The 22100-nt window shown below is 39.0% G+C and overlaps 1 long non-coding RNA gene across 10 annotated transcripts in view; it reads left to right on the top strand.

The window, feature by feature from the left end:
* LOC138743442 (uncharacterized) overlaps window positions 1-22100 on the top strand; it is a 284588-nt gene that overhangs the window by 126777 nt on the left and 135711 nt on the right. For 7 of the 10 annotated variants that reach the window (XR_011344885.1, XR_011344893.1, XR_011344886.1 and 4 more), the window contains one exon: window positions 1197-1273. The exons of 1 other annotated variant lie outside the window; for it this stretch is intronic. This is a non-coding gene — a long non-coding RNA (uncharacterized lncRNA). Of the gene's footprint in view, window positions 1-1196; window positions 1274-3370; window positions 3456-11456; window positions 12347-22100 lie in introns of those variants that run through there. 2 more of the 10 variants (XR_011344891.1, XR_011344883.1) reach the window with 2 other exon arrangements.

The raw sequence follows: 22100 nt of genomic DNA, 5'->3' as shown, positions 1-22100 counted from the left end.
ATTGCCAAAGGGATATTTTCCTCCTTGCTCACCAAAAATCCTTGCATATAAATAGAAGTCAATTTGCAATTTCAACCAAAGCAATAACCACATATTTTGTATCTATTAAACAGTTTGTGATGCCATTGAATCATGAGTGAGGTATAGTGAATCACCTGTGGAGTCAATCCAGACTGTTCTTGCTTGACTCTTGGCAATCACTCTTAGACCAGTTTACACATTCTGACTTGAAAACTTTGAAATGATCTAGGAGTAAAATCAATGCAGCCTTTTTTAATTCAGGTGTGACAATGAGGAAGGAGAGAAGCTCAAGTCATTAACAGCAACATTAAAAACAACACATTTAACCAAGACAGCAGCAGGAAGTTTTCATGGTTCTGAATCTACCATCTTCAATGTGTTGGAAAATTGAGTTGTGCATGTAGGATTATAATTTTGTAATAGCAGCGTCAACTACAAGAATGCTGTTGAAATTGCATTGACCTGAAATTCTAACTCTGTGCCTCTCTCCACAGATGCTGCATAACTTGCTGAGTGTTTCTAGTGTTTATTTTATTTTTAATTTCCAGCATCTTAGTTAGTTGATGACAAAACTGCAACAACTTCTAGTGCTTTTAATGTTGCAATTAATGTCTTCATTAATCATGGGAATCTAAACAAACACAAGGTTATAGGCATTGCAAGTGTAGCTGAATAATTACCCCAATGAAGGTCTAAAAAGGCCTCAAAGGCATTGTGAAAATTGGGCTCTGAAGACGAGGTTGTATGTGGTCACATGGCACTGTACGTACCTAGAGCCTGTAGTGCAAAGGCATGGAGGACCTCAAACGAAAATTATGATTACATTTAAACTTTTAATTAAATTCAGAACTCTAGCACACAAAAATATGTTGCTTTTTTAGGCAAGATGTTTTCATGAGCCATACTTTTTCACTACTGAGCCACATAATTACATGGGAGAGCCAGTTAGCACGAATCCTATCGTTGGAGAACCAATAGCAGCTGTCAGACATGACATTTTAAAAAAAATTTCAACAGTCTTCAGAACACATAGAGAGGAACAACATTTATGTCAAGATTCTATTTAGCACTGATCCTTCAGATTCCCCAGCTAACACAGAAAATATTGGAAGATTTGCCATTCTTTCTGTCTTGCATTTGCAGATGCTGATTGACATGTTGTTCATTTCTCACAGGTCCTGTTTTGTATATCTCGGTTCCATTTGCCCTGTATCTCCATATGAAATGAAGCAAATGTCAGAGGGCTTGGAAGGTTTGTGAAACTCTCATCTTTAAATACTTAAAAAAATGTCTTACTGAATATCATTAATCACTATGATTGATATCCCATCAAAAAATTGTATTCAATGATTCAACCTTGCAATCTGTTTCTATTCTGCTGCCTTTTGCCTTAGAAGCACTATGTTCCATTTATCATCCTCTTCAGTCTGCTGATCGACATTGTTTTTGTGTTAAGTAATACCAGAAAATTTAAATTTGCATGCTTATTTTCAAATCTTTCTACAGCCCTTGCTTCTTCTGTCAGCATTTAAAAACTTTAATTCTGGTCTTCTTTTGGCTTTTGTGGTTTCACAATCAACAATGATCCCATCACCTACACAGGACACTAACTTCAAAATTTCCTTACTATTCCTTTTCATTTATTGTCGTGACTCCCCCCACCCCCCACCCCCCACCCCCACCCCCACACCACCCCACACAAAAAAAAATACAATCCCCAAGTCTTTGTGCCTTTTTACAGTGTTGTGATTAAAAAATGGACACAATATGAAATGTGTTATACTAATTTCTGGTTATTTTACATCACTGGCCTTGGAAATCTAATGCAAATTTGTGCTGCCCCTTGGGCTCCCCTTTGACAAATACGAACCTCTTGTACAATCTCACTCCCCAAATTACAATGACCTGGCCCCATCTTCTTCTGATAGCTCCAATACTCTTTTGTATTTCTGATAGGTTCAAATCATCTGATCTTCTTGTTAGAAACAGAAGCACCTTCACAGAAATTGCTCAAGACAAAAATTGAGAACAAAGAACATTTATTATACAACAATGCAAAGTTGGGTGCTTCCCCTTACCCTGGGAATACACACATACACTGGGGCTCACCCAACTTTTATACAGTTTATTTCAGTATAGAAGTACCCTCCCCCTTACATTCTTCTGCCTCCTGGATGAGTTTGGCATTAGGCAATCCTGTCTGTCTACGTGCTGTTTCTGTGAACTTGGAGGACCAGGGGGTATCCTGTCGGTGTCCCATCATGTCATGTCCTTATTCACACCTTCCTGACTCTCAGGGCTGACTAACTTCTTACATGCAGAACTTGCTAATTCTGTCTAAAAGGCTAGAAGACCCTTATCTTATTCAGACTAACTTTACTTCCTACATTCTAATATCTATTCTTATCCTATTCATACTGGCTTTATTCATTACACATATATCCATACTAGTTTCCTCATCTTCATATTTTTATATCAGTTTTACTCATCTCTCACAATCCTCACTTTTCTTTTAGATCAGTGTTACTCATCTCTCACATTCTGATGTTTTGAGGCCTAGGCTCTAGGATCCCCATTTTAATCCCTGCAACCCAGGACTGTGATCTTCAGCCAATGGCCACCAACATCTCCCCTTTCACATCAAGACTCCAGACATATCACCTGTTTACTTTCAAATGCAGAAAAATGTAATGTCCTTTCTTGAGGTCTGCTAAAATCGGTAACATTGACCAATGATTGAAACAGCCATTTTGAAATGTATATTTTTAATTTACATGAATTTGCATGCTCTAGAATTTGGGTGCACCAATCTTTTGGACATCATATATGGCTTGCAGTTGTTTTGTTTTCTTGTTATTCCAGTGTAGCAGTTTGAAACATTTCCAAAACTTCAACTTTCTACAGTTTTCTTACAGTAGATATAAGTCAGATAACAGAAATTCATCTTGGTCTTTTAAACAAACATGATATGTTTTTACATCTATGCCTTTGGCTCTCCCTCAGTGCTTGGGTTGCAACTGAAATCAATGCAACCATACTTTAGAAGCAGATTAGTATTCACCCATTAATATTTTATCCACTTACTGCTGGCGATATGGATTAATTTTTCATATCATGGGTTCACTGATCACATGGATGTTTTGGGTGGCACGAGCTATTGGTCTGTGGAAGGGCTTGTTATCGTGCTGTGTCTCAAATTTTTTTTTAAAAATTTGCTACTTTTGTGAGTCCTTGGGATTGCTTTCCTTCCGTTTAACCAATACATTATTAAACTGCTGAAGAGAGTCGGTACAATGTTTATAGTTTAACATCTTAACTACTTTTATCTATTTGCTACTTGGTTTGTTATGGATTTTAATGTCACCTGAATCCCTTTGTTATAATGAAAAGTCATTGTAATTTTTTCTCTTTCATTGCACACATCAGTCACTAAGGTAATTATTTAAATTTCTTGTGGTTGTAACATTCAAAATTACTTTGAAATATTCTTGTGGGAAACTTTGTCTATTCTATATTGTACTACAGCTGTTAATTAGCAGTACAATGGAAAGTGACAGTGAAATACTCTGATTTATAATAAGGAACATGTTCACATTCTCCACACTACAGAACAGACTAAGTTTAATGTCTTAGAGAGTGGCACAGTTAGTATAATGGCTAGCATAATGCTATTACAGTGGCAGCAACCAGGTTTGAATCTGGTGCTCTATGTCAGGATGTTCTCTCTGTGACTTGCATTGGTTTTCTGCAGATGCTCCAGTTTCCTTCCACCCTCCTAAAAGCATATGGGGTTGGTAGGTTAATTGGGTTTAAAGTGGCAGTAAGGGTTTCATGGGCTGTAAGTGGCTTCTACTGTGCTGTATTGTAAAATTAAAATTAAATAATATGTTAAGTCCTTCACAATTGAACATTACTCTAAAATCTGGAAAGAAAATCAGAGCAGAATTGATATTTGGAAGAGATTTTAGTTTTGAAATCTGAATACACTTTACTAAAATCCTGAGGGATATTTTCAGAAGAGATTACATAGGGTAAAATTAGTAGATAATATAAATTATCTGTTGTAAGTCAGATATGGCTCCTGCATGTAATATTGTCTTGCAAGTCTCTGGTGTAATCTTTAAAGTGAAAGGGACCATCACTTGGGGATTTAAAGCCATATATTACTGGATAAGTCTAATATCTGATACATATAGATTGAATTACAGAACTGAGAGATGATTATAGAACTTGGGGTGAATTTTGTCTTTGTGTAATGGTCTAAAGTAGGTGGAGGCAAATTGCCAGCCTGATTTTTTTTTTTCATTTGCTAACATTTTATTTGTGTGCTTGGACAAGTCATAGAGTTCTTTTTGCCTTTTGATCAGATTTTTGTCTTCCTGATTTAAAAAAAATTCACGCATCTGTATTGCATTTGGATTTGCTCATTTAGTGCAAATTCGTTTTTATGTTCACCCTTCCCAGAAATTAGAACATTTTAATTCTTCTCCCAGTATTGCAAAAAGGGTTTCATGAAATAGTGAATTATTGGCACTTTAGTGGTGTATTTAGAGCCTGTCACGTGAGTCAGAACAGAATACCAGTGGTCAGTAATATGGTGATTTATGTTTGGAGTGAAGTGTTTAAGGTAACTGCATTCCTCCTGGAATTGTTCAGACTGCAACATAATTGGAACCAGGTCATTTGACTGTAAAATACACACGTATATCAATAACCCAGAAAACAGAAAGGGTATGATGTTTGATTTTTGTCGTGAGACTTCAAAGCAGGTTACAATTAAAGTGCAGTCAGTTAAATCCTTGCCAATAAAACAAAGGAAAGAAAAATGCAACCACTGTGTGTTCTCAGGAAAGTATAGATCTGATAAAATTACATTTTCATGGACCAAACTGGATTCAATACCTTCACAATTGTTTGAACACCATGTTCTGGATTCTTCTGCTATTTTATTGGATGTTACTGAAGTGAGCATCTATAATGGAGAAGCAAATTAATCGGCACATAAAATTTCTCCAGGATGAATAAAATGTTAACAATTTGCAGAGATTACAAGACATCCATCAGAATTAAGCAGAGATGGTGGTGAGGAAGGTTAGTGGATGGCCTGGAGAATTGAAGGGAAAAATATTGGAGCAGGAATAGGGCAGAACATTCATTCCAAACATATGAATTTGGATGATACCCTCTTTCTATCAGAGAGAAGGGGGGGTAAAATTTCCAATGTTGAATCCTGAATATTCATAAGGGGCAAAGCATGAGATCCCAAATTATCACATCCCAGATTTTGTCCCTTGTGGTCAGTACAGATGGGTTGGATATGATTTGGCACACTGAGAGAATTTGCTTCTATCAATAATTCCATCCACTTTATATACTCATAATGCTTTAGTCCTCAATATTTAGCAAGAGGAGATGATGGTTCACCCATAATTATATTTTTAGGGAAGCAACTAAAGTCAAAGTATTGAAATATTTAAAATTGTAAGCCCCAGACAGTAATCAGTTTGGAAATTTAAAAAATCTAAAATCATGCCATGTAAAGAAATGCCACTCCCTCAGACAAATGGCCCACAGCAGGAGGACACTTCAGAAATATGGTTTGTAAACCAATGTGACCTTGGGATAGTCTCCAATACATAGAGAATGAAGCTGTGTTAATTGGCCCTCATCAAACCAGATATGTGGCTGCCTTTCCAAAATTATTTTGCTCCATTTTAGAGTGAAATCAAGAAATTTTCATTATACAGATCTTCCGTTTGTGTGTAACTATGATCATTTGTTTAATTTGAAGCCCTATATGAAGCCTGGAGGATTAGTCTTACATTAAAAAAAACAGTTTTCCGAAGCTTCTATATAGGCCTTACCTGTAGCAAAAAACTTTGCATCATTCACAATTCCCATCTCAACAAGAGCACCCATATGTCCAAAATATAAATTTTAGAACTGTTTATTGCTAAGTTGAAACACCTCCAAGTTCTTTAAATGCTGAATTACTTTTGAAATGATTTCATTCATCATTTTAAATTATATTTTAATTGAAACATTTCCTAGTTGAGTAATGCTGGTGGGCTGGAATGTTTTTTTTCAATTTCTTGTGAACCGCCGCAACTTCTGGGAAGCTCTGCTGGCGGTACCACAATGACAGAACAGATCCACCCAGAAATAAATGAGGATGTTTAAACCATGCATTAATGATGAGAAAGCCCTAATTTACATTGGTCCCATCATCAACATCAAAGCTGTGATTGCTGCAACATTATACATTTATTGTGGCCTTTTCAGATGCCCAGGATGTATGTAATTAAGTGCTTTGAACTGAATAAGATATTGTTTTGTAAATGTTGTCACTGATTTAATGAGTGAAATGGGTCTCATGAAATAAAGTCTCATGAAAAGCAATGTGATAAAGTAACTTGTTTTGGAGATGTTGATCATGGAATACCTACGTGGCCACAACACCACCTTGCTCTTCAGATTTTTTTTATTGGTACCTTTTGCATCAAGCATTAAGGGCAGAGATTAAATAAGCATCAGATTGAAGAAACACAGCTGCTTAATCAATGCAGCCCCAGCTGTTAGAATTTGGATTTCCTTCTCTGGAATCAGGATTAAGCATCTACAAACATCTGGGCCAGAGGTAAAAGTATCTGTACTGATCTATCCCAGAAACATTGAAATACCAGCATGTTCCAGTGTGCCTGGGAAAGAAGAAAATTTTAATGCCACAAAATAAATACAACTGCTTGAAGAACATTTGTTTTTCCTCCTTTTAAACTAGAGATTTAAATTTATAAAGTAACATATTTTTTTTAAAATCAGTGGGCCAGAACCAAATTTCAGTTTTATTTGTCAGAGTACCTATATTGACATCACCCGCAACCCTGGGATTCACTATTCGGCAGGCCAGATCACTACTTATCGTTAGTGCAAACTGCACTCAAGAAAAAGATACATATACAAAAGAGAGAAATGTAAACAAAGAAAAAATGTAAATAAACTGACTGCAATTTAAAAAAAAATCAGTAATAAATAATGCACAAAGTAAGAATCCTTAAGTGAGCCTCTGATTGAGTTTGTTGTTTAGGAGTAGCTGGAGGGGTAGCAACTGTTCCAGAACCTGGTGGAGTGAGTCTTCTTGTGCTTATACTTCTTTCCTGATGGCAACAGCGAGAACAGAGTATATCCTGGGTCGTGTGTATCCTTGAAGATTGCTACTGCTCTCCCATGGGAGCATTTCATGTAAATTTTCTTGGTGTGGATAGTTTTGCCTGTGATATACTGGGCTGTGTCCACTATTTTTTTCTTTTGAAGAGCTTTCCTCTCACAGGTTTTGGTGCTTCCATACCAGACTGAGATGTAGCCAGTCAGGACACTTTCCACTAAATATCTGTAGAAGTTTGCCAAGGTTTCCAATGTCATACCAAACCTCTGCAAATTCCTAAGGAAGTAGAGGCACTGATGTGCTTTCTTCACAATGACATTAGTATGTTGGGTCCAGATGGTGGCTCCTAGGAATTTAAATTTGCTCACCCTCTCCACCTCTGGTTTTCCCTTCCTAGAGTGCACAATCACCTCCTTGGTTTTGGTGACATTGATTGGGAGGTTGTTGCTACTGCGCCATTCAGGCAAGTTTTCAATCTCACTTCTATGTTCTGACACATTACCCCTTTTTATACACCCCAGTAGCGTGGTGTTGTCAGAAAATTTGTAGTTGCCATTGTTGTTGTACTGAGCCATTAAATCATTGGTGTAAAGCGAGTCGAGCATGGGCCTAAGTAGCCAGCCCTGTGGTGCTCCGATGCTTTTGGAGATGGTGGAGGAGATGTTCTTGCCCATTCCTCCCTGATTGGGAGCTGGAGGTGAGAAAATTCAGAATCCAATTACACAGTCATGAATGATGGAATTGAATGCTGAACTGTAGTCAATAAGAACATCCTGATGTATGCATCTTTGCTGTCCAAATGTTCCAGGGCTTTGTGTGGAGCCAGTGAGATGGCATCTTCCCTAGACCTGTTGCTGCTTTAGTCAAATTGGCCAGATCAGAGCTGATATGCTTCAACACCAACTTTTCAAACTACTTCATCTCTGTGGACGTGGTCGGTAGTCATTTAGGCAGGTTACAATTGAGGCCTGTTTGAAACAGGTAGCTAATAAACTCTTCCAGAGTGTGAGGTCGAAGATATCTGTGAATATCTTAGCCAGTTGGTCAGTGCAGGTTAACAGTATATTTTTTAATTTTAAAAATGTGGACATTCAGCTCGGTAACAGGCCATTTTGGCTGGCCCATGGGCTCTACTGCCCAATTTGCACCCAATTAACCTACACTCCCAGTACATTTCGAATAGTGGCAGGAAACCAGAGCCCCTGGGGAAACCCCACATAGATATGGGGATAACATACAAACTCCTTACAGGCCGCATGGGATTCAAACCCGGTCCTGATCACTGGCATTGTAAAGGCATTGTCCTAACTTCTATGTCAACCGTGCCGCCCCAGTTCTTGGGCAAGTATTCTATCTAGATCGGGAGCTTTCCTTGGATTCAACATTTCACTACCACAAGATAGAGCCTAACATTAGTGAATTTCAAACATCTCCAAGGACACGTCCTCTGGCAAAAGCCTTTGAATAAGAACATTTCCACGAACATAGCCATCTTGGTGATCAGTATTCCAAACTATTGAGGTTAGAATAGTAAAGTGGCTGTGCTGTGGAGGAAATTCTCATCCGGAATAGTTTATAGCTGTTGTTTAGTTCCTTGACCAGTTTCATGCTTGTTAAGCTCAATTAAATTTAGTTTGTGGTATCAATGGTTTCACTGGATGGCCCGCCCACTATTGAGTTCCACCTAAATATTTCAATTGTTGTCTGCCCTTACTTTGAACTGGATTACTGATAATAAAAATCGTGCAGCAACTAAGGCACATCCAACAAGCACCAACATTTTCCACTGGTGCAGCAGTTCAAAAAGTAGTGGCTGGAAAGTATAACAGATTGAAGTAAATGCTTGCAGGTTTTGGCATCAACTGCTTTAGCATGTAGCTCCCCAATAATAGTTACTAGCAAATGACTGTAGAGTAAATCCAGCAATTAATCAGGGCCCTCATTGTTGGATCTCAACGTCAGGATCTTCTTTTTTCAGTTCTCTTTGTGGAATTTGAAACCATGAGCCTTTCCTACTCTTACAGTTCTCTCCAAAATCTTGCTATTTTGGTTCCAAGTAGTAGCAGCAATCTACTGGCAGTTGGAGGTTTCTTTGTGAACTGGTATTAGCACAGAGTGGGAAGGTGCCATGTGAATTTGATTATATCATACTGTTCAATTTGCAGGAGTTGGGAGGAAGATGTCTGAATGACCTTGTAACTATTTGCTGAAAAATGAGCTGTTGACTATTGCACAGCCCATCTCAATTGTCTTCCTTGTTCCTTTTTTCGGAAAATGGGCATTCCTTTTTTAATTTAAAAAAAATATTTCACACTATGAACCATATTAACCAAAATACACACCAACATTTCCCTCTTGAATATACACAGTGTCATTTTCTCCCCTTTCCCCCCCACCTCCCTACCCACTAAACGCTCAACATATATAATACAATAAACCCTTTAAACAATGTCATCACACAATGAAAATAAAAAAGAAAATTGTGTCATCTACTTTTACACACTGGGTCAGTTCATTTCGTCTTCTTCTCATTCTGTCATTTTAGGGGGTGGAGGTCTGTGGTAGGCCCTCTCTGTTGTGTTCCATGTACGGTTCCCAAATTTGTTCGAATACTGTGACGTTATTTCTTAAATTATGTTATTTTTTCCAACGGAATACATTTATTAATTTCCATGTACCATTGCTGTACTCTCAGGCTCTCTTCTGATTTCCAGGTTGACATTATACAATTTTTTTGCTACAGCTAAGGCTATCATCATAAATCTTTTTTGCGCTTCATCCAGTTTGAGGCCTGATTCTTTAGTTCTTATATTACTTAGAAGAAAGATCTCTGGATTTTTTTGGTATGTTGCTTTTTGTGATTTTATTTAATATCTGATTTAGATCTTCCCAAAACTTTTCTACTTTCTCACATGCCCAAATTGCATGTACTGTTGTTCCCGTTTCCTTCTTACAGTGAAAACATCTATCTGATACTGTTGGGTCCCATTTATTTAACTTTTGGGGCGTGGTGTATAGCCTGTGTAACTAATTATATTGTATCATGCGTAACCTTGTGATTATTGTATTTCTCATAGTTCTGGAGCATAGCTTTTCCCATGGAAAATGGACACTCCTTGCATTCACTTGCTGCTGTGGGCTTCCTCCGGAACTTCATGGGCATATAATAAATAAGATGAGAGAAAAGCAGAGAGCGCGTTCGTGACTGGCCAGATTGAATGTGATTTCACCTATTAATTTTGTGATTTAAAACGATAACAATAGAATCTTGTATGGTAATATTGGATGATTCTCTGAACCTGTTGGTTGTTTAATCTCTTGATATTGCTTCCATCTTACGCCTTCTCTCAGACATTTCTGAACCTTTTTAGAATTGCTCACATTTAGCTTTATTTCTCATTTCCTCAAGCCACAACAATTGTGTATTTCCCATTGAATCTAAAAGAAATCAAACTAATATCATATTGTAGTGAGCTGCACTGATCCAGGCAGGCCATGCCACATGAATCTGTCTATGACCAGTTGTTGAGTTGTCGTCTGCATGGATGGGTTGGCCAACCCATGTAGTGTGTCGAAGACGCAACGCCTCCATGAGGCGGGAACCATGGACCTAGGTTGGCCAGTGGCCACGTCACAGAAAAGTGTGGCTTTAGATGGCCCAAAACACGTCTTCCAGCTGTAGCCCTGAGACTGCAGTGTGGTAGGCTGGTATCTAACCATCCTGCCGTGGCGAGCACTGTATGTCGATTTCGTGGGACAGGGATGGCACAGACATGGGAGAGAGTGTCAGCCCTGAGGCTGTTCTGGCCAGAAATGTACTTGATAGCCATTATATATTCTGAGATATGAGAAAGGTGATGCTGCCTGTCGACCACAGGTCCAACACCTTGATGAAGGCAAAAGTGAAGGGCTTGTGAAGACCATGAAATCCTGTCCTTCAAGTAAATAGCAGAAATAGCGTATGGCAAGGTAGAGGGCTTGCAATTCCCTGTCAAACGCACTATACTTCTGCTCTGAGGGCCGCAGGTGTCCTCTGAAGAAAGTGAGTGGTCTCCAATGTCCATCAATCAGCTGATGGCTGTGTTGGATGAGTTGACTAGGCGGGCAGTGGGCACATCAACATGTGGATGCACTAGAAGGGTGGTTTTGGCCAGTTCGTCTTTGGCCTGGATGGAAACTTCTGAAGACTCTGCGTCCCAGCTGAATTCTTGTCTATGGGTCCCCGCTGACTGTCCCAGGAGAGTTTGAGCCAGAGGCTCATGGCCAGGAGGAAACACCTACAGCCCTTCTAATGTGATTTCTTGAGAAGATGGGCACTTTGGCACCCATACAAACCTCATGCCATGGTCCAGCTCCACCCTATTTCCAGAAGGATCTTGAAGACTGCGAATGCATCTTCATAAGGAGTGGTGTGCACAGAACTCCCTTCAGCACCCATACGAGGTCCATACAAGGTATTATGACACAGCGGGACTATGTGCCTTTTGGGCATTGGGGGTAGGCAGGAAGCATTCACGATCGACTGGCACACCCTGACCTTGACCAACCAGTAACTGTTCCAGCCCTGCAGCAGAGAGGTCAGCCTCCCAAATGTATGAACTGTGGACTCTGCACCTCAGAACACTGGTTCTGGGGGGGGTGTGGAGTGGTAATGCAGCAAACTACAAGTGAACCAGGTCATGAAGATGCATGCTCTCACTGGTCTGACATCACAATGGTTCCAGTGGGAGGAGCCGAAAAGGATCATGGGAGCAGTGCTCATAAGCTCTCAGAGAGTTCCAGTAAAGTCAGTCGGTTGGTTGGTTCAACTCACTCACAGCTTCTGTGTGTATTGTTTTTCCTTTTGTCCACTGCACAGCGCACCAATCTCAATATTTTGAAATTTTTGGCAAGTGAATGGTTTATTATCAACTGCCAAAAAATCTTGTACATTTATGATTTGGTCTAACTGTGCCAAGTGTATCTCTTATGCCTTCATTGGCAAGTCATAGAAATTACATTGAAGACCAACGTTGAACCAAATCCAGCAGGTGGACATGATAGATGAACAACTCAGAATGATGACAGTGTTTCCGACCAAGGCCAGATAGATGTTGGTTTTGAAACGTTACAATCTCTTGTCAGTGACAGTGTGCTGATCTGGGATGGTTTTGCTCATGGCTGGTGAGAACTTTTCACAATCTTCAAGTATTTTAAATTAATCCAGACTATTGCGTAACATCTATGTAACTTAATTAAAGAACTGATATTGCAACATGCAACATACTTATCTCAACTCCTTTCCATATGAAGTATTTAAAATTTACTTATGTATTTAGTATCATTCATATGGTTCCGGCTGTGGTTCGAATATTGTATTTGCAGATAGATAATGCTATTTCACACCATTTGGGGTGATTATATGAAATGTTAAAATTAACGAGCCCTTATGAATATTTCCCCTTTTTTTCTCAAAAAACATTGATTCTCATGCATTGTGCAATAACTGAGCTCCAAATGATTGCATGAAGTTGTTATTTACACCATAAAATGACAATCTCGCCAGAACTGTGAGCTCATCATATAATTTACTGGAGGGTCTCTACCAAGTACTCCAAATTCTAATTTACAGTAAAAAAAAACCCTGGTAACTGGCACCTAAGGGGACTGGTAGATGCTGGATAAACAAGTTTTCTGGTTGCTTGAAAATGCATGATGCATGAATGAAGAACTAATGGTGAGGCGCGCTGATTTTAAACTTCCTTATTTTTTACCCATTTATTTTCCGCAATTTTTTTTTTTTTTTTTGCCTGTTGCTGGTTGCTTGAATTCCGGATGGCAGGGATTTTAGAGTATTTGACCGAAATTTAAATTCCCCCTTGAAAAACCTTTGCAAGTTATCTGAACCTTGATCTGCTTGTTGATTTCTGGTCTGGTTTGCTCGTTGTCATAGCTTGTCCTTTACAACTGCAGACCTGGTGAAAACCACTCATTCAGTTGTCTTGACTGCTGCTTGGCTCTCTTTGTTTCCTATGTGGCACTTCTTCCTCTGTTTCTACTGCCTCCTGCATGCTTACTGACACCACTTTGAATACTGTTTAATCATTTGGATATCTTAATTTCAGTCCTTTAAACATCTTGGACTTGTTGAATTTTTTAAAGCTTGTTGTCAAGCTAACATGCTGAACACAAAGACCAAAGAACATGCAGGTTTGGTAAGAGGTGCTTGTGCACTGCATTGACCCATGACCATCTTTGGTGCAGTGGAAATAAAATGTGAAAGGAACAGCAAACTGTGAGTTTCAAAATATATCACAAAGAGTTAATGAGTTCAACCAACTATGACACCAAAGAGGAGGTTTAAGGACAGTTGAAGAATAGTTTTCATCCAATTCATATCATGCTGTTGAATATCCCTAATCCTAACATTCCAGGAGCACCAAAAGATCTATTGAAATATTGATTTTTTGTGCATTAAATGCACCTTTGAATATCTATCTTTTTATATTTATGATATTTTTTCTGCCTTGGCATATTGTGATAATTTATGGTATACAGAGCCGTTGTCATACCCACACTCCTGTTCGGCTCTGAATCATGGGTCCTCTACCGGCATCACCTACGGCTCCTAGAACGCTTCCACCAGCGTTGTCTCCGCTCCATCCTCAACATCCATTGGAGCGCTTTCATCCCTAACGTCGAAGTACTCGAGATGGCAGAGGTCGACAGCATCGAGTCCACGCTGCTGAAGATCCAGCTGCGCTGGGTGGGTCACGTCTCCAGAATGGAGGACCATCGCCTTCCCAAGATCGTGTTATATGGCGAGCTCTCCACTGGCCACCGTGACAGAGGTGCACCAAAGAAAAGGTACAAGGACTGCCTAAAGAAATCTCTTGGTGCCGGCCACATTGACCACCGCCAGTGGGCTGATAACGCCTCAAACCGTGCATCTTGGCGCCTCACAGTTTGGCGGGCAGCAACCTCCTTTGAAGAAGACCGCAGAGCCCACCTCACTGACGAAAGGCAAAGGAGGAAAAACCCAACACCCAACCCCAACCAACCAATTTTCCCCTGCAACCGCTGCAACCGTGTCTGCCTGTCCCGCATCAGACTTGTCAGTCACCAACGAGCCTGCAGCTGACGTGGACTTTTACCCCCTCCATAAATCTTCGTCCGCGAAGCCAAGCCAAAGAAGAAGAAGAAGATGGTATACTATGGCAGTTGATTTATCTTGTGCACCTGTTTACTGCAGCGAGTCAGAATTTCATTTTATCTGTACATTGTACTTGTGTATATGAGAATAAACTCTGATTATTCACTAATGTAAATACACGATTTTCCATATTTCACTGTAAAAATATTTAGTACACCTGTTATCCTGTTTTTATATATGTTAACATATATTTTTATATATGTTAACATAATTCCTTTTCAGCAGATTTATAATTTTTAGAGTTTGTGTTTGAATTCATTCTGACACAGGTTACGTTGTAGGTTTGCACTTCCTGCATACTTATTTTATTTAGATATACACAAATGGATTTATCTAAATATTGTACAACATTTGGTTGCCAATTTTAAAGACAATTTTGAGTATAAGCCGGAATACAAAAAAAAATTTGATCTGTGTTGATTTGTTTACTTTTTTTTCTTTGGCTTGGCTTCGCGGACGAAGATTTATGGAGGGGTAATGTCCATGTCAACTGCAGGATCGTTTGTGGCTGACAAGTCCGATGCGGGACAGGCAGACACGGTTGCAGTGCTTGCAGGGGAAAATTGGTTGGCTGGGGTTGGGTGTTGGGTTTTTCCTCCTTTGTCTTTTGTCAGTGAGGTGGGCTCTGCAGTCTTCTTCAAAGGAGGTTGCTGCCCGCCGAACTGTGAGGCGCCAAGATGCACGGTTTCAGGTGATATCAGCCCACTGGTGGTGGTCAATGGGGCAGGCATCAAGAGATTTCTTTAGGCAGTCCTTGTACCTCTTCTTTGGTGCACCTCTGTCGCGGTGGCCAGTGGAAAGCTCGCCATATAACACGATCTTGGGAAGGCGATGGTCCTCCATTCTGGAGACGTGACCTACTCAGAGCAGTTGGATCTTCAGCAGCGTGGATTCGATGCTGTCGGCCTCTGCCATCTCGAGTACTTCGATGTTAGGGATGAAGTCGCTCCAATGAATGTTGAGGATAGAGCGGAGACAATGCTGGTGCAATGTGAAATCCACAAATCATTTAAATGGATGTGTTTCTAATATGAAGGTTCCATTTCGATCGAGTGTTGATTGATGCAGGAAGTGTTGGTGACAGAGAGTGGAACTATTTTTATTTTTGGGTATCAAACTGCAAATGACTGAGTGTGTATTTAAATCCTGTCACTGTTAGTTGCTTGCAAACATAGTATTGGAACCCTAAGTGGTTGACTGAATAAAGAAAAAAAAGCTTTAATCTCACTCTTCAACTTTAAAACTGCAATCTGCAAGAAAAATTGCATACTTTTTACTTGAATGGTGGAACAGTTACTTGGGAACAACCAAGCTACATTTGGAAATATCTCAGTATTCTTTCATTATCACTCAGTCAAAAACCTTGTACTTCCAATCCAGTTGCAATGTGAGGGTACCTTTGCCAGAAGAGAGTGGCAGGTCAAAAAGGACTGTACCCACTTACCAGCATCACCTTTATCCCTGTCAATTGAAAAAGATGATTTTCATTCCATTGATTAGAAAGGGATAATAATAAAAGCATTCTACTTCATTACATTTAAAATAAAATTGTTGTTGGGACTAAAGACGATGAATGCTATTACAATTCCAGGTCATTTTCAAGATGGTCAATGCATGCTCAGAGCCAATATTCTCTCCCTGCTGGGACTGTGTGTAATTAGATCCAAGAAAATGAAGGAGAAAAAGTGCTTGGTAAAATAAAGGAAGCTTTGCTCTCAATTAATATGGCATTTACAAGTTTTAAAAAAAATCCTCCACAGATGGCTAGTCTCAAAAAGTATGCTGCTCAGTGAAAGCATTTCTGCCACATAATGGGTTCGAAAAGCTAGTTCAGATTTTACATAGTTTTAATCCTTAGAGATCACAATGCATCCTTTTTAAAAGAATCAGTCATGCTACCATTTGATTAAGTCACTGAGTAAATTCATAATTCATGTGCTGTTGTTGCTGAACTTCATTTGACAGGAGCCTGGGTTGGAGAATTGAACCTGTGTTATTAAAGGATTCATTTGTGACTCCCCCCCCCCCCCCCTCACCTCTCTTGAGCAAAATTCTATGTTGGATTTGCAACATGATTGAATTAGCCCTCATGCTTTTCAGATGAACTGAATAACATTAGTTCAATCATAGGATTAAAATAACTTACTCCCCTGTATAGATATGGACTAAATCTATATTGATTACAAAGAGGATACATACCTTTATCCCCTTTCTCCAAATTTTCTTGGTTCATTGCTCAATTGATAGGGCAATCTTCACCTGTTCATGGAAATTTTAAAGAAAATTAATGCCAGAGTGACAATAACAATTGATTTAAAATCCAGCAAGAGAACTGAGATTGGGTTTGACAGTAGTACATTCTTGATACTTCTACTTTATTTTCTTCTGAATTTCCTAAAGGCTGAATTTTGTGACCCAAATGTTAACCCCATTGGATTTTACTTTCACAAGTTCCATCCAACCCCAACATCTCCTTCCTCCCGCTATTGGTCACACTTTGATCCACTTTAGACTCTTTTATGCTCTTCTTTAACCAAAAGGGTGGAGTATATTTCTCAATTACAAAGGCTAATTCTTTTGAAGAGCTATGGATCATTCCAAAAATGCAGGGTTGAAGGATGCAGAGAGCCCTGTAATGTACTTAGGATCCTTTGATGTTGGTGTTTTAGAACTGGAATGAAAAAAAAATCTAAAGGTCTAACAGTTGACGAGAGTTGATATATCTTGACTGCTGGATTAAATAAGTAAAGGAATTAAAGATCAACATTTGCTCATCTGCTATATGATAATTGATTAAACTATACAACCTGTTGTAGCTGGGAAATTTTATTTATTTTACTCCTGTAACACATGAAAAAAAAAACATAATTGTTGCTTCTGTTGATGTTTTATTTTAATCAAAAGACTTCCTGTTCCTTATTCTAGTTTTGCATGTGTATTTAAATTGGTATAAAGCTGTCAAAATAATTGTGAGCAGTTCAAGCAAGGAAATCATCAGTTTGTTTTGGCTTTTATCCCAGTTTTACAAATGCTAACCAAACTTATCCTCTTATGTTGAACCAGAATTTGGTGGTGAGAAAAACATATTGCATGTTCAGCACAAGTGAGATTGGAATAAACAATACATTTAAAGCAACTGCCAAAATGTGTGTGGAAACATTTAAGTTATTTTTGAATGGAAGACAAAGGTTTGTGGACATTGCCCACACAGCATTTAACTTGAGCAACTAACAGTAACTTTTATGTCAAGTTTTTATTTTCTGTGAATTGTGCAGGTTTAGCTCATCCTCAATTAACAGGTGTACTTTTGTCTGTCTGCGTTCTAATGACAGTGATAAGTGTTCCAAATAATTCCCACAGTGTAAGTTCACTGCCAAGTAGTTCATTGTAGTTGTCAAACACAAATTAATATTTCAAAGATTATCTGTGCTTGAATCACAATGTTACCTGGATTAAAGCAAAGAAATGATACCACACCTTATTTTAAGTTGCTGTAATATGATAGTGTTGCCTTCAATAAGCTATTATCTTGGAAAATCTTTCAATTATGACCAGTCTCTTCAACAAAACCAGCCGGGGTGACAATATTTTTGAGGAATATTAACTGATATCTATTTATCTTATTTCACCTTGACTCCTGTGTTTCTGGTATCAAGCAAATCATGGTAAGATCAGTAAAATTTAAAATATTTCTAAGATAATGGTTCTCAACCCTTTTCTTTTCACTCACATACCACTTGAAGTATTCCCTATGCCATAGGTGCTCTGTGATTAGGAAGGGATTGCTTAAGGTGGTATGTGGGTGGAAAGAAAAGGTTTGAAAAACCACTTTTAATTGTACCTAATTGGCTCATTATATGCATGGTTTCATAACTCCAAAGGAAATGGGCCAATGACAATTTTTCTCAAGCAAAATATTTCACTAACGATTGGATCTAGAGCAGTGATTCTCATCGGTGCCCTATAAATTTGAAGCAATACCTCACAGTTACATTGCATTAGCCTTCCTAATTATTTAAGTGTACTAGAAGTAGGTTTTTGGAATTCTGCTATTAAGATTCCCAGTCCTCCCCATCTAAGAGCTCCACAATTGCTCATCATTTAGATAACATGCTTTATTGTATTTTTTTTCCTGCCAAACCAGATAATTTCACATCTTCACTTTTGCCATATTTTTGATCTTAATCTTTTGACAGCTTCCTGTATATTCTGTTCTCAACCTACATTTCTTTCTGTCATTGCTTTCTTCATACTAGTCATTATGTATAAATTGTTAGAGGTTGAGTCCCCAGTAACAATCCTTATGTCATATTACTCATTACATTTTGCCTGCCAGGAAAGACTGATTTGTACTGACCTCTAATGTTCAGTTAGCCAGCTAATCTACTCATAACAGTATGCTACCTTCTGCACCATGACATTTTGTTTTCTGAAATGACCTATTACACAATGCCCTGTCCAAAGGCTTCTGGAAGCCTTTGTAAAGTGCAGTTACAAGCATATCTACAGCATGTGCTGCTTTTAAGAATTCCAATAATTTAAAAAATTTAATTTAAAAATTGGCCAAACATGATTTCTCTTTCACAAAACCACTCTGTCATTGCTGGATTACTATATCTTTCAATGACAAACAATAAATTCTCCAGTCACATAAACATGGGGCTGAGTGCTTTGCATTAATGTCTTGACTGATCTCTTTTTGCAATGATATAATCTCCACTTGCTTGGGTGAGCTTAGCTCTAAGAACTTTGATGCAACTTGGAACAAAGCAGCCAATTGATTGGAATCCCAACCATCACCCAAAAAAAGGCACAGAATGGCACCAGGTTCGAACAGCTTGTAACTGCAGTAACTTATCTCAGCCACTCTGCTGCACCTCCCAAATTCACAAACTCTACCAACAAAAAGGACAAGTATTTCATGTCCACCACCTTCAAATTCCTCTTCAAGACATCCATTGTGGAAAATGGAGGCAATGTAGGTAAAGGCTGAGTTGATGATGGTAGAGGGGATTTTTTTTTTAAAGTGGGAGGACATCCATAGGGATCTCTTCCTCTCTGCTTCCTTCTTCTGGGTCTGGGCATTTTCTAACTGGATGGCTTTAACATTGACCTCCAGTTTCTGCTTGGCAACTCCCCATTTTCCCATTTCTTCCCTATCCCTTTGACTACTTTTCTCTAACTATCCACCCCTTCCCTCTCCATTCACAGAACCATTCTCCCCTCCCCTTGCTTCCACATGCCATCCCTCCCTTATTCACCTATTCCTCCTGCCTGTGAGCCTGTGCCCCTCCACCTGTCCCTTCCCCCACCAGATTAGTCAGGCATCTGCCTCTGCAACTGGATCCTTGACTTTCTCATCAGAACACACATTTACCACTCTCTGAAAGAAGAAATTTTTCCTCATCTCAGTCCTAAAAAAATTCGCCCTTATGTAGGATCTTGGGAGTCACTATCTTGGAAGATCTTTCCTGGAACCAACACACCAATGGCATCATGAAGAAAGCCTCTACTTCCTCAGGAGTTTGCGGAGGAGCTAGTGGAGTTGTTCAAGTGAACCGGTACGGACTTGAAGGGCCGACATGGCCTGTTTCCGTGCTGTAAATGGCTATATGGTTAGTGAAATGCTCAAGTCTGCAACTTTGATTATGTTTCTACATAAAGTACACTGCTTGACCTGTTGAATTTGTCCAGCCTTGTGTTTTTACTTCAATCACTGTGACTGCAGTCTTTCCTGTTTCACTCAGTGAAGACAAACCTTGATTATGTCAATCACCATAGCCTTCAGTTCAGCAGGACAGCCTTTGGCCATCTGAAGAAATGGATGTTCAAAGATTAAGATCTAAAACCCAGGGCAAAGGTTGAAAGCTTGTCATCTATTGAGCAGCAATAGCCCCTCCCCTCTTCTATCCTTCTAAAAGTTGGACTACTTTCCTGGTGTCATTAGGAATGTGGTAGTTTTTGCAGGAGGTTCCACAAGATGGCACAAAGATACAATCAATGGTGCCTCCACAATATCTGCCAAATCCACTGGGAGGATGAGTGTTAGTATCATCTCCACTATATTGACTCCATTTTTACAATCATTAGGTTCCATTCATAAAGGGGTAGCACAGTTGTCAGCAAGTGATGGTTCTGCCTTATAGCTCCAGTGACCCAGGGTTCAATCGTGAACTCCAAAGCTACTTCTATTGAGTTTTCAAGTTTCCACGATGACCATGCTCTCTCATAATGCTCCAGTTTTTCCTACATCTCAAAAATCTGCAGTTTGTTGGGTTATTTGGCTGCTCTAACTTTCCCCCTAGCTTATAGACAAGGGATAGAGTTTGGAGGGAAGGAAGAATAAAAAAGCGTTAGAATAGGATTTCTATAAAAGTCCTTAAAATACATGAATTCAGCTTGAGATTCAAGCTATGGTAGTTTGCATAAAAGAGATTGGTTCATATGATATAACCAATCAGCAATAACTCACCAATGAAATTCTGGCCACATGTTATGTTAATGAAAACATATGTTATAGAATTCGTATTTTTTCTTTTATGCATGTTTCAGTATACACTTTGATAATGTTATTCAATCTTCCATAGTAATTTAGCTATTAATCATAAACGCATGAGTTGATAAGCTCCTTCATGCCATTTTTCAAAAAGAATTGAATATCTGATTTTAAAAAATCTTATAAATGTTGAAAGTTTAGAAGCATTCATCAGTGTTACAAATGAATGTCTCTTGAGTTCATTGGCATCAGCTCTATGTTTAAATAGACTGAACATTCATAAAAATTCACTTACACGGAATCCATTCTACTGAAAACCTATACCATGAATCAGAGCTTGATTAAATGACCCAAGCCCAATTGGACCTGACTAAATGTGGTACATTCAGGTCAAGTTGGATGTAGTTTCGATGTCATAGGTTGGAGAGTGAGTCATCTTCAGCTGAGTCAGCTGAGCCCAGCACTCTAAATGCAGGTGAAGTGGTTGGCCAAGCTGCATGATTCAACAGCCTACTTTCCATCCTTCTTGCCAATAGCAATATTTCCAAATAAAATAGAAGTTTAGTCAATGACTCAATCAACCACACATTTGAGAGACTATAATTAGAGTGAGAGTTATGTCCTGTTGCTTTTGACATAACATAACATAACAATTACAGCATGGAAACAGGCCATTAGGCCCTTCTATTCCGCACCGAACCAAACACCCCTTTCTAGTCCCACCTCCCTGCACAATGCCCATAACCCTCCATCTTCTTCTCATCCATATACCTGTCCAACCTTTTCTTAAATAATACAATTGACTCCGCCGCCACTATTTCTCCCGGAAGATCATTCCACACGGCTACCACTCTCTGAGTAAAGAAGTTCCCCCTCATGTTACCTCTAAACCTCTGCCCCTTAATTCTTAACTCATGTCCTCTTGTTTTAATCTTTCCTCCTCTTAACGGAAATAGTCTATCCACATCCACTCTGTCTATCCCTTTCATAATCTTAAATACTTCTATCAAATCCACTGTCAACCTTCTACGCTCCAAAGAATAAAGACCTAATCTGTCCAATCTCTCCCTATACTCTAGATGCTTAAACCCAGGATGCTTAAACCCTGGGTTGTGCTCTGACAGATCGTGGTCAGGTGAGATTTGAATTGGGTTTTAATTTTCTACCCTTACAAACTATTATCAACAATGTCCTCTTCTTCTGTTTGTAAACTGGATGTTTACTTAATT

Source organism: Narcine bancroftii, chromosome 9 (genome assembly GCF_036971445.1).
Source record: "Narcine bancroftii isolate sNarBan1 chromosome 9, sNarBan1.hap1, whole genome shotgun sequence".
Taxonomy (NCBI): Eukaryota; Metazoa; Chordata; class Chondrichthyes; order Torpediniformes; family Narcinidae; genus Narcine; species Narcine bancroftii.
The sequence above is the reverse complement of the archived record's forward strand: the minus strand, read 5'-3'. Positions and strand labels throughout refer to the sequence as shown.